An 8418-nucleotide genomic window follows, 5' to 3' on the forward strand; every position below is an offset into this window, starting at 1 on the left:
AAAAAAAAAAAAAAAAAAGAAAAAAAGGAAAATTAAGGCAATGAAGAACAGAATAAAAGTTTCCCCATGATCTCATAAACAGCTTACCTTTTAGTACACTTATGTTTCACTGCAGTATTATTCACAATAGCCAAAAGATGGAAGCAACTCAAAGTCACCATCAATGAATGGATAAACAAAGTGTGGTATAAACATGCAATGGAATATTATTCAGCCTTACAAAAAGAATGAAATTCTGACACATGCTACACAACAAGGATGAACCTTGAGGACACTATGCAAGATTCCACTAACACAATGTATCTAGAGTAACCAAATGCATAGAAAACAAAAGTAGAATGGGTGCTGCTAAGGGCTGGTGGGGAGGGGGAAATGGGGAACTAAACCTATTAAAGGTATAGTTTGGCTTTTGCACTTTTGCAAGATGAAAAAGTTGTGCTGATTGGTTGCACAGCATGAATACACTTAATACTACAAAACTTTACACCTAAAAATAGTTAAGATGGTAAATTTTATCACAATTAAAGATTTAACATTTTAAAAGAACTAGTATTTCCAGACATTTTGTTATAAACATTTAAAAAAAAACAGGAACATACTGTACTGTAATCTGCTTTTTACACCTAACCACATCATGTAAACATCTTTCAAATATATATAGCTCCCATCTAACTGTCTTTTTTTTTGAGATGGAGTTTTGCTCTTGTCACTCAGGCTGGAGTGCAATGGTGCAATCTCAGTTCACTGCAGCCTCTGCCTCCCAGGTTGAAGGGAGTTTCCTGCCTCAGTTTCCCGAGTAGCTGGGACTACAGGCGTGTATCACTACACCTAGCTAATTTTTGTATTTTTAGCAGAGATGGGGTTTCCCCCTGTTGACTAGGGTAGTCTCGAACTCCTCACCTCAGATGATCCGCCCGCCTTGGCCTCCCAAAGTCCTGGGATTACAGGTGCGAGCCACCACGCCGGGCCAATTTTTCAATTTTATAAACACATGATAGTCAATATCTCATGATGTCTTATGACAGACACCTGTTTTTTTGAACCTACCCTTCTCCAGTATCAATACTCTGATGTTCCCATGAGAAAACTACTTTACCTTACTCATCCTGTCCTCCCATCCCCATGCCCAGCCAACTCTTACTCTGTGTGGCTAAGCCAGGTACACGTATTTTTAAGTTTATTTGTAAGTATTTATTTTTCATGTTGCTATTGTCAGTTCTCTTACAATTACCTTTTCTATTTTTGGTTGCATAAAGCTATTGCTTTTTGTCTGTCTTATAACTGCTGTTCACTTAGCCTTATTATATCTAAGTATGTTTAGCTTAATTCTTTTGAATTTTTTCAGCAGACAATCATATCACAGGTAGAGATTTACATCATCCAGGTAGTGGTTAGGAGTAAAAACTCTGGGTCTTCAGGTAAACCTAGACTCAAATACTGTGTGACCCTGAGTGAGCATTCTACCTCAGTTTCTTTATCCATAAACTTGCAATTATTAGAGGGCCTATCTCACAGGGTTGTTGTAAACATCACATTATTCATTAAGAACAGTGCATAAGGCCGGGCGCAGTGGCTCATGGCTGTAATCCTAGCACCTTGGGAGGCTGACATGGGTGGATCACTTGAGGTCTGGAGTTCGAGACCAGCCTGGCCAACATGGCAAAATCCCATCTCTACTAAAAATACAAAAATTAGCTGAGTGTGGTGGCTCGCACCTGTATTCCCAGCTACTTGGGGGGGCTAAGGCAGGAGGATCGCTTGAGCACAGGAGGCAGAGGCTTCAGTGAGCCAAGATTGCACCACTACACTCCAGCATGGGCGACAGAGTGACACCCTGTTTCAAAAAAAAAAGAAAGAAAAAAAAAAGTGCATGAAAAGTACTTAACACAATACTAGTTCAATAAATGCCTGCTATCTGCCGATAATGAAAATTGTGACTTGCCTTCCACACTTACACCTTTATTTTTGTTGCATTACACTGGTGCACTCCTTTCAGGAATAACCTGGCTTCCCACGTCTCCAAAAAGTAACAGGCATCAGACTTCTATTGAAGGATCTGTACTGTGGAGCTCCTCCACTCCCACCTTCTCAGGAAAGTTATACTATCAATTCTCTCCTTCATATCCTGTATCTTCTCACCCTTTCCCTCTCTACTGGCTCTTTGCCAACAGCATTTAATCTCTCTCATGCTCAAAAAAACTTCACCTATTCCCCAATCGCTCCCCAGCCTTCCCTCTACCTCCCTTCGCAGCCAAACTTCTCTGAGCTGCCTACACTTTGTCTTTCTCACATCCCACTCTTAACTCATCCCACTGATATATTATATTGAACCTTTGAAAGCTGCTGATATTATAGATTCCGCCCCAACCATTTCACCAAATCTGCTCAATGAGGTCCCAACTGACCTCCATATTTATTTGCCCAAAAAGACACATTTTAATTTTTAACTTGTATTACTCAGACATCTCAGCAACATCTACAAAGGCCAACCTCTTCCTTTGGACTTCATTACTATACTTTGCTCGTTTCTCTCCTGTTCCTGTTTCTCTAGCCATTTCTTTTAGCGTAGCCTAAGTGCATGGCTCTTTCTTCCAAGAGAATGCAATGCAGTCGCCCTGAATAATCTCAGCCTTTTTTTTTTTTTTTTTTTTTTTGAGACGGAGTCTCGCTCGGTCGCCCTGGCTGAGAGTGCAGTGGCCGGATCTCAGCTCACTGCAAGCTCCGCCCCCCGGGTTCACGCCATTCTCCTGCCTCAGCCTCCCGAGTAGCTGGGACTACAGGCGCCTGGCACCTAGCCCGGCTAGTTTTTTGTATTTTTTAGTAGACACGGGGTTTCACCGTGTTAGCCAGGATGGTCTCGATCTCCTGACCTCGTGATCCGCCCGTCTCGGCCTCCCAAAGTGCTGGGATTACAGGCTTGAGCCACCGCGCCCGGCCTCAGCCTTTTTTTTTTAACCTCTCTGGATGGGTCTCTTTCAATATTGATCTTTAACTTCCAGTTGTAGTGGACTGCTTTTGGCTCCATGAATGTACTTTTGAATATGTTTGGAATATCCCCACGATAGCTAACTCAGCCTTTTTTTTTTAACCTCTCTGGATGGGTCTCTTTCAATATTGATCTTTAACTTCCAGTTGTAGTGGACTGCTTTTGGCTCCATGAATGTACTTTTGAATATGTTTGGAATATCCCCACGATAGCTAACTCAGACTACACCCTCTAGACATTTTATCAAAACCCTACCTGAATCTCCAAACTATGCTAGATTGACCTTAACATGCGCCCCCTTTCATAATTCTCAACACAATTATAATCACTTGTTTGATGCATATTTTCTTCACCAATCTGTGATCTCCTTGAGGGCAGGGACCTGCTTCCTTACTACCTACACCGTGCCTTGCACATAGAAGATGCTCATCAAATATTTTTTGAATTAGCCAGGCACAGTGGTGTGCACCTGCAGTCCCAGCTACGTGGGAAGCTGAGACAGGAGGATCACTTGAGCCCAGGAATCTGAGACCAGCCTGGGCAACACAGTGAGACCTTATCTCAAAAATACATACACACACACACTGTCACACACACACACACACATATATGAATCACCACAAATGAATGCCTGCAAAGTGAAAAACAGATGGGAGGAATGATAAGACAAAGAGAGCCAGGCGCAGTGGGCTCATGCCTGTAATCCCAGCACTTTGGGAGGCTGAGGCGGGTGAATCTTGAGGTCAGGAGATCGAGACCATCCTGACTAACACAGTGAAACCCCGTCTCTACTAAAAATACAAAAAATGAGCCAGGCGTGGTGGCAGGCGCCTGTAGTCCCAGTTACTCGGGAGGCTGAGGCAGGAGAATGGTGTGAACACGGAAGGTGGAGCTTGCAGTGAGCAGAGATCGCGCCACTGCACTACAGCCTGGGCGACAGAGCAAGACTCTGTCTCAAAAAAAAAAAAAAGACCAAGAGAGAAACACAAAAAACTGATCTTTCTGAAACCATACCTCTGATCAAAAACACACACCTCTGGCTTAAAACCCTTTGATGGCTTCCCACTGCCCCCAAGATAAAGCCCAAACTCCTCCACACTTACGAAGAGTCTTCCAGGAGGAACACCTGCTTGTCTCTCAAACACCATCTAGCCAGACCCCCTCCAACTCTCATAATCTGCTCCCCAGCTAGCCTGAAATCCTTGCAGATTCCCAAGAAGTCTGCACTCTCTCCCCAAGGCTTTGCACACACTGCTTTCTCTACCTACAGCAAGGTACACTCCACCAGCCTCATCTTCTGGTCAACCTAAAGGCAGCCTTCTTGTCTCATTTTGGAAGTCACCTTCTTTTGGCATCTCTCCCTGATCATCCACGCTAACCTTACCTCCAGAAATCCAGGTTAAACTGTTTTCTCTGTGCATTCACAGTCCCTCTGCATGTCCAAAATCATAACCGGAATCACTGTGAAATCTTGTTTACGGGTCTGTCTCCTCCGGAAAACTGTGGAGTTCCCTCAGGACACGATGTCTCTCGTTCACTTTTTTACCCTGGCTATCAGCCCGGGCCCTGACTCACAATAAATGCTCAATGATGGTCTTCGTTGTAGTAGAATAATAAACGCTCCCAAGCATTGAGGACTTACCTCCACGAATTTCAAATATAAATTTACCTTGTAATAACGTCATCAGACAGGTGCTACCATGATTCCCATTTTGCAGACGATAAAACTGACGCACAAAGAAGTCAATCCTCTCTGGCCCCAGAACAGTCGCACACACAAATTTTCTCCGCAGTTTTGAGTTATTTTCCGGCCCCCAAATAAGAAGGGATTTTTTTTTTTAAGAAACTTTCGAATGAGGTTTACCAATGGCTACAAATAAAATAAACAGCTGAAAACGGACTCTCCCTGAACGCAGGGCGGGGTCAAAGGGCGTCGGGGGCTCCGTCCCCGGCGCGGCTGAGGGACAAAGATCGGGCCGCAGCCTCCCTCCCCGAGGTCCCCAGCGGCTCAGCCCCTCGCCCCCTGCGACGAGTCGACGCCAGGCCCGGAGCTTTGGGGCCGCAACCGGCCGCCCAGCTCCTGCTCACCTGCGGTCTCGCCGCCTCGCAGTGCCTGGGCCGCCGGCCCGCAGCGCCTCCCCGGGGTAGTCTAGCGCCAGCAATCGGCAACCCGCAGCGGAGCCCGTTGCCTTGGCGACCTGGGCTGCCGAACTCCCGCGGCACTCGCGCTACGGCGGCTCGGATGGGACCAAGACGGTTCGCGTCCCCTTCCGCAGCCGCGGAGGGGGCAGAGGAGGGACGAGGTCGAGAGCTGAGCTGCGAAGGAGGGATCTGGGTTGGAAGTAGGCCCGGGGAAGAGAAGGAAAGGGGGACAGTGAGGCCAGGGGGAGGTCTTGGGCCGCGAGTACTGCTTGTGCCTCAGTTTATCTCTTTGTAACCTCAGATGGGGACCGTGCGAGGAGGAAACGGAGCCTGAGGTGGTGGCTTGGTAGACTGGGTTTTGTTTTGTTTTGTTTTGTTTCGAGACAGAATCTCACTCTGTCGCCCAGGCTGGAGTGCAGCGGCACAATCTCCGCTCACTGCAACCTCTGCCCGCTGGGTTCGAGCGATTCTCATGCGTCAGTCTCCCCAGTAGCTGGGATTACCGGCCGGTGCCACCACGCCCGGCTAATTTTTGTATTTTTAGGAGAGACAAGGTTTCACCATGTTGGCCAGTCTGGTCTCGAACTCCGACCTCAGCTGATCCATCCGCCAGGGCCTCCCAAAATGCTGGGATTACAGGCGTGAGCCACCACTCCCTGCCAAGACTGGGAATATTTGAAGACAAGAAAACTCATGTGGGAGGGGTGGCATATTCCTCTCTTTTATAGTCTGAAGGGGTGGTGTGTCAAAGAGTGAATAAATTGGTTTCTTTGATGGATAATTAGATCACCAGATTTAACTTCAATATGAGGAATAATTTATTTTTCCTTGTGTCTAGCAATCACACTTCTTGGAATAACTGCGGAAATGCTGAAACCCGAGCACAAAGGATATTCATTACTTCATTTTTGTAAAAGCAAGAGTTGCGACCAGTCTAAATATCAGGGGCTGGGCGCGATGGCTCACACCTGTCATCCTGAAACTGCCTTTGCGAAGAATAATAACTGAGATATCAGACCTAACTGACCCTGTCTTGCTTCTCACCCCTAAACTGTCCTGTTCATTCCTGGGTGGAGTTTCGCTCTTGTTGCCCAAGCTGGAGTGCAATGGCACCAACTTGGCTCACCACAACGTCCACCTCCCGAGTTCAATCGATTCTGCTGCCTCAGCCTCCTGAGTAGCTGGGATTACAAGCATGCACCACCACGCCCGGCTAATGTTTTGTATTTGTAGGAGAGACGGGGTTTCTCCGTGTTGGTCAGGCTGGTCTGGAACTCCCTGCCTCAGGTGATCCGCCCGCCTCGGCCTCCCAGAGTGCTGGGTTTATAGGTGTGAGCCACCGCGCCCAGCCAGGCCAAACTAGCTTTGGGAAAGAATTTAGTGTATCGTTTAAATACTAGCCCTTTCCAGAAAGCTAAACTGTTCTTGTAAAACAAATGAAAGGCCACGGGACACCAGCCACCAAGCCAAAATGAGAAGAGCTGGAGTTCTAAATATTACCTGTCATTATTCTTATTCTAGAGGTCATAAGATTTTTCTATTTTGATTTTTTGAGACAATGTCTTGCTCTGTCGCCTGGGCTGGAATGCAGTGGCACGATCTTGGCTCATTGCAATCTCTGCTTCGCAGGTTCAAGCAATTCTCATGCCTCAGCCTCCCCAGTAGCTGGGATTACAGGGACCCGCCACCACGCTGGCTAATTTTTGTATTTTTATTAGAGACGGGGTTTTGCCATGTTGGCCAGGCTGGTCTTGAACCTCTGACCTCAAGTGATCCGCCTGCCTCAGCCTCCCAAAGTACTAGGATCACAGACGTGAGCCACTGTGCCCGGCCCCCAATTACTCTTGAAGTAAAATCACTGCTGTGAACCTAAGATCAGCCTTTTGAGATGTCTTTTCAGGTTTTTGCATTTCTAACAACCAGATGTCCACACTGGAACTGCCAACCAATTCTGTGGCCCCCATCCAGGAACTGACTCAGCAGAAGAGAACAGCTTTGACTCTGCAATGTCTTTTTTTTTTTTTTTTTTTTTTGTTTTTTTTTGAGACGGAGTCTCGCTCTGTCGCCCAGGCTGGAGTGCAGTGGCATGATCTTAGCTCACTGCAAGCTCTGACTCCTGTGTTCACGCCATTCTCCTGCCTCAGCCTCCCGAGTAGGTGGGACTACAGGCGCCCACAACCACACCTGGCTAATTTTTCGTGTTTTCAGTAGAAACGGGGTTTCACCGTGTTAGCCAGGATGGTCTCGATCTCCTGACCTCGTGATCCACCTGCCTTGGCCTCCCAAAGTGCTGGCATTACAAGCATGAGCCACCACGCCCGGCACCTCTCTGCAATTACATCCTCCAGCCGAGCAATCAGCACTCCCGATTCATTGGACCCCTACCCACCAAATTATCCTTAAAACTCTGATCCTTGAGTTTTCGGGGAGGATGATTTGAATAATAACAAAACTCAGGGCTCCCGCACAGCAGGCTCTGTGTGAATTACTTTGTCTTTTGTAATTCCCCTTTTGATTAATTGGCTCTGTCTAGGCAGCGTGCAAGGTGAACCCCTTGGGCAGTTACAACCCCAGCACTTTGGTAGGCTGAGGTGGGCAGATTGCTTGAGCCCAGGAGTTCAAGACCAGCCTGGGCAACGTAGTGAGAGACCTTACCTCTACAGAAAATAAAAAACAGCCAGGTATGGTGGTATGCACCTGTAGTCCCAGCTGCTCGGGAGGCTGAGGTGGGAGGATCCCTTGAGCCTAAGAGGCGGAGGTTGCAGTCAGCAGAGACTGTGCCGTGTGCCACTGCACTGCAGCCTGAGTGACAGAGGGACACCCTGTCTCAAAAAAAAAAAAAAAGCCAGGCATGGTGGCTCACGCCTGTAATCCCAGCACTTTGGGAGGGCAAGGCAGGCAGATCATGAGGTCAGGAGACCAAGACCATCCTGGCCAATGTGGTGAAGCCGTCTCTACTAAAAATACAAAGATTAGCTGGACATGGCAGCGCGCTCCTGTAGTCCCATCTACTTGGGAGACTGAGGCAGGAGAATTGCTTAAACCTGGGAGGCAGAGGCTGCAGTGAGCAGAGATCGCACCACTGCACCCCAGCCTATATGACAGAGCAAGACTCCCGTCTCAAACAAACAAACAAACAAAAAGTCTATCCTTAGGGAATTGAGGAACTAAATTATGATACAACCAAAAAATAAAATAGATTACCATAGCAAGAATTAAGACTGACCAAGGTAGATATAGATGTAGATACAGTTTAGACACAGAGCTCTCTTCAAGCTATGTAACCAGCC

The 8418-nt window shown here is 47.1% G+C and overlaps 1 protein-coding gene across 5 annotated transcripts in view; it reads right to left on the minus strand.

Moving 5' to 3' along the window:
- The window catches only part of PKIG (cAMP-dependent protein kinase inhibitor gamma), a 94601-nt gene extending 89334 nt beyond the window's left edge, over positions 1 to 5267 (minus strand). For 2 of the 5 annotated variants that reach the window (XR_001886716.1, XM_017878008.1), the window contains exon 1: positions 4656 to 4989. The gene's annotated coding sequence lies outside the window, so the exon portion shown is untranslated. Of the gene's footprint in view, positions 1 to 4370; positions 4456 to 4655; positions 4990 to 5074 lie in introns of those variants that run through there. The other 3 variants (XM_017878007.1, XM_017878006.1, XR_001886717.1) reach the window with 2 other exon arrangements.
- Positions 5268 to 8418: the final 3151 nt, after the last annotated feature.

This window comes from Rhinopithecus bieti, unplaced genomic scaffold (assembly GCF_001698545.2).
Source record: "Rhinopithecus bieti isolate Rb0 unplaced genomic scaffold, ASM169854v2 scaffold_10347, whole genome shotgun sequence".
NCBI classification, from domain to species: Eukaryota; Metazoa; Chordata; class Mammalia; order Primates; family Cercopithecidae; genus Rhinopithecus; species Rhinopithecus bieti.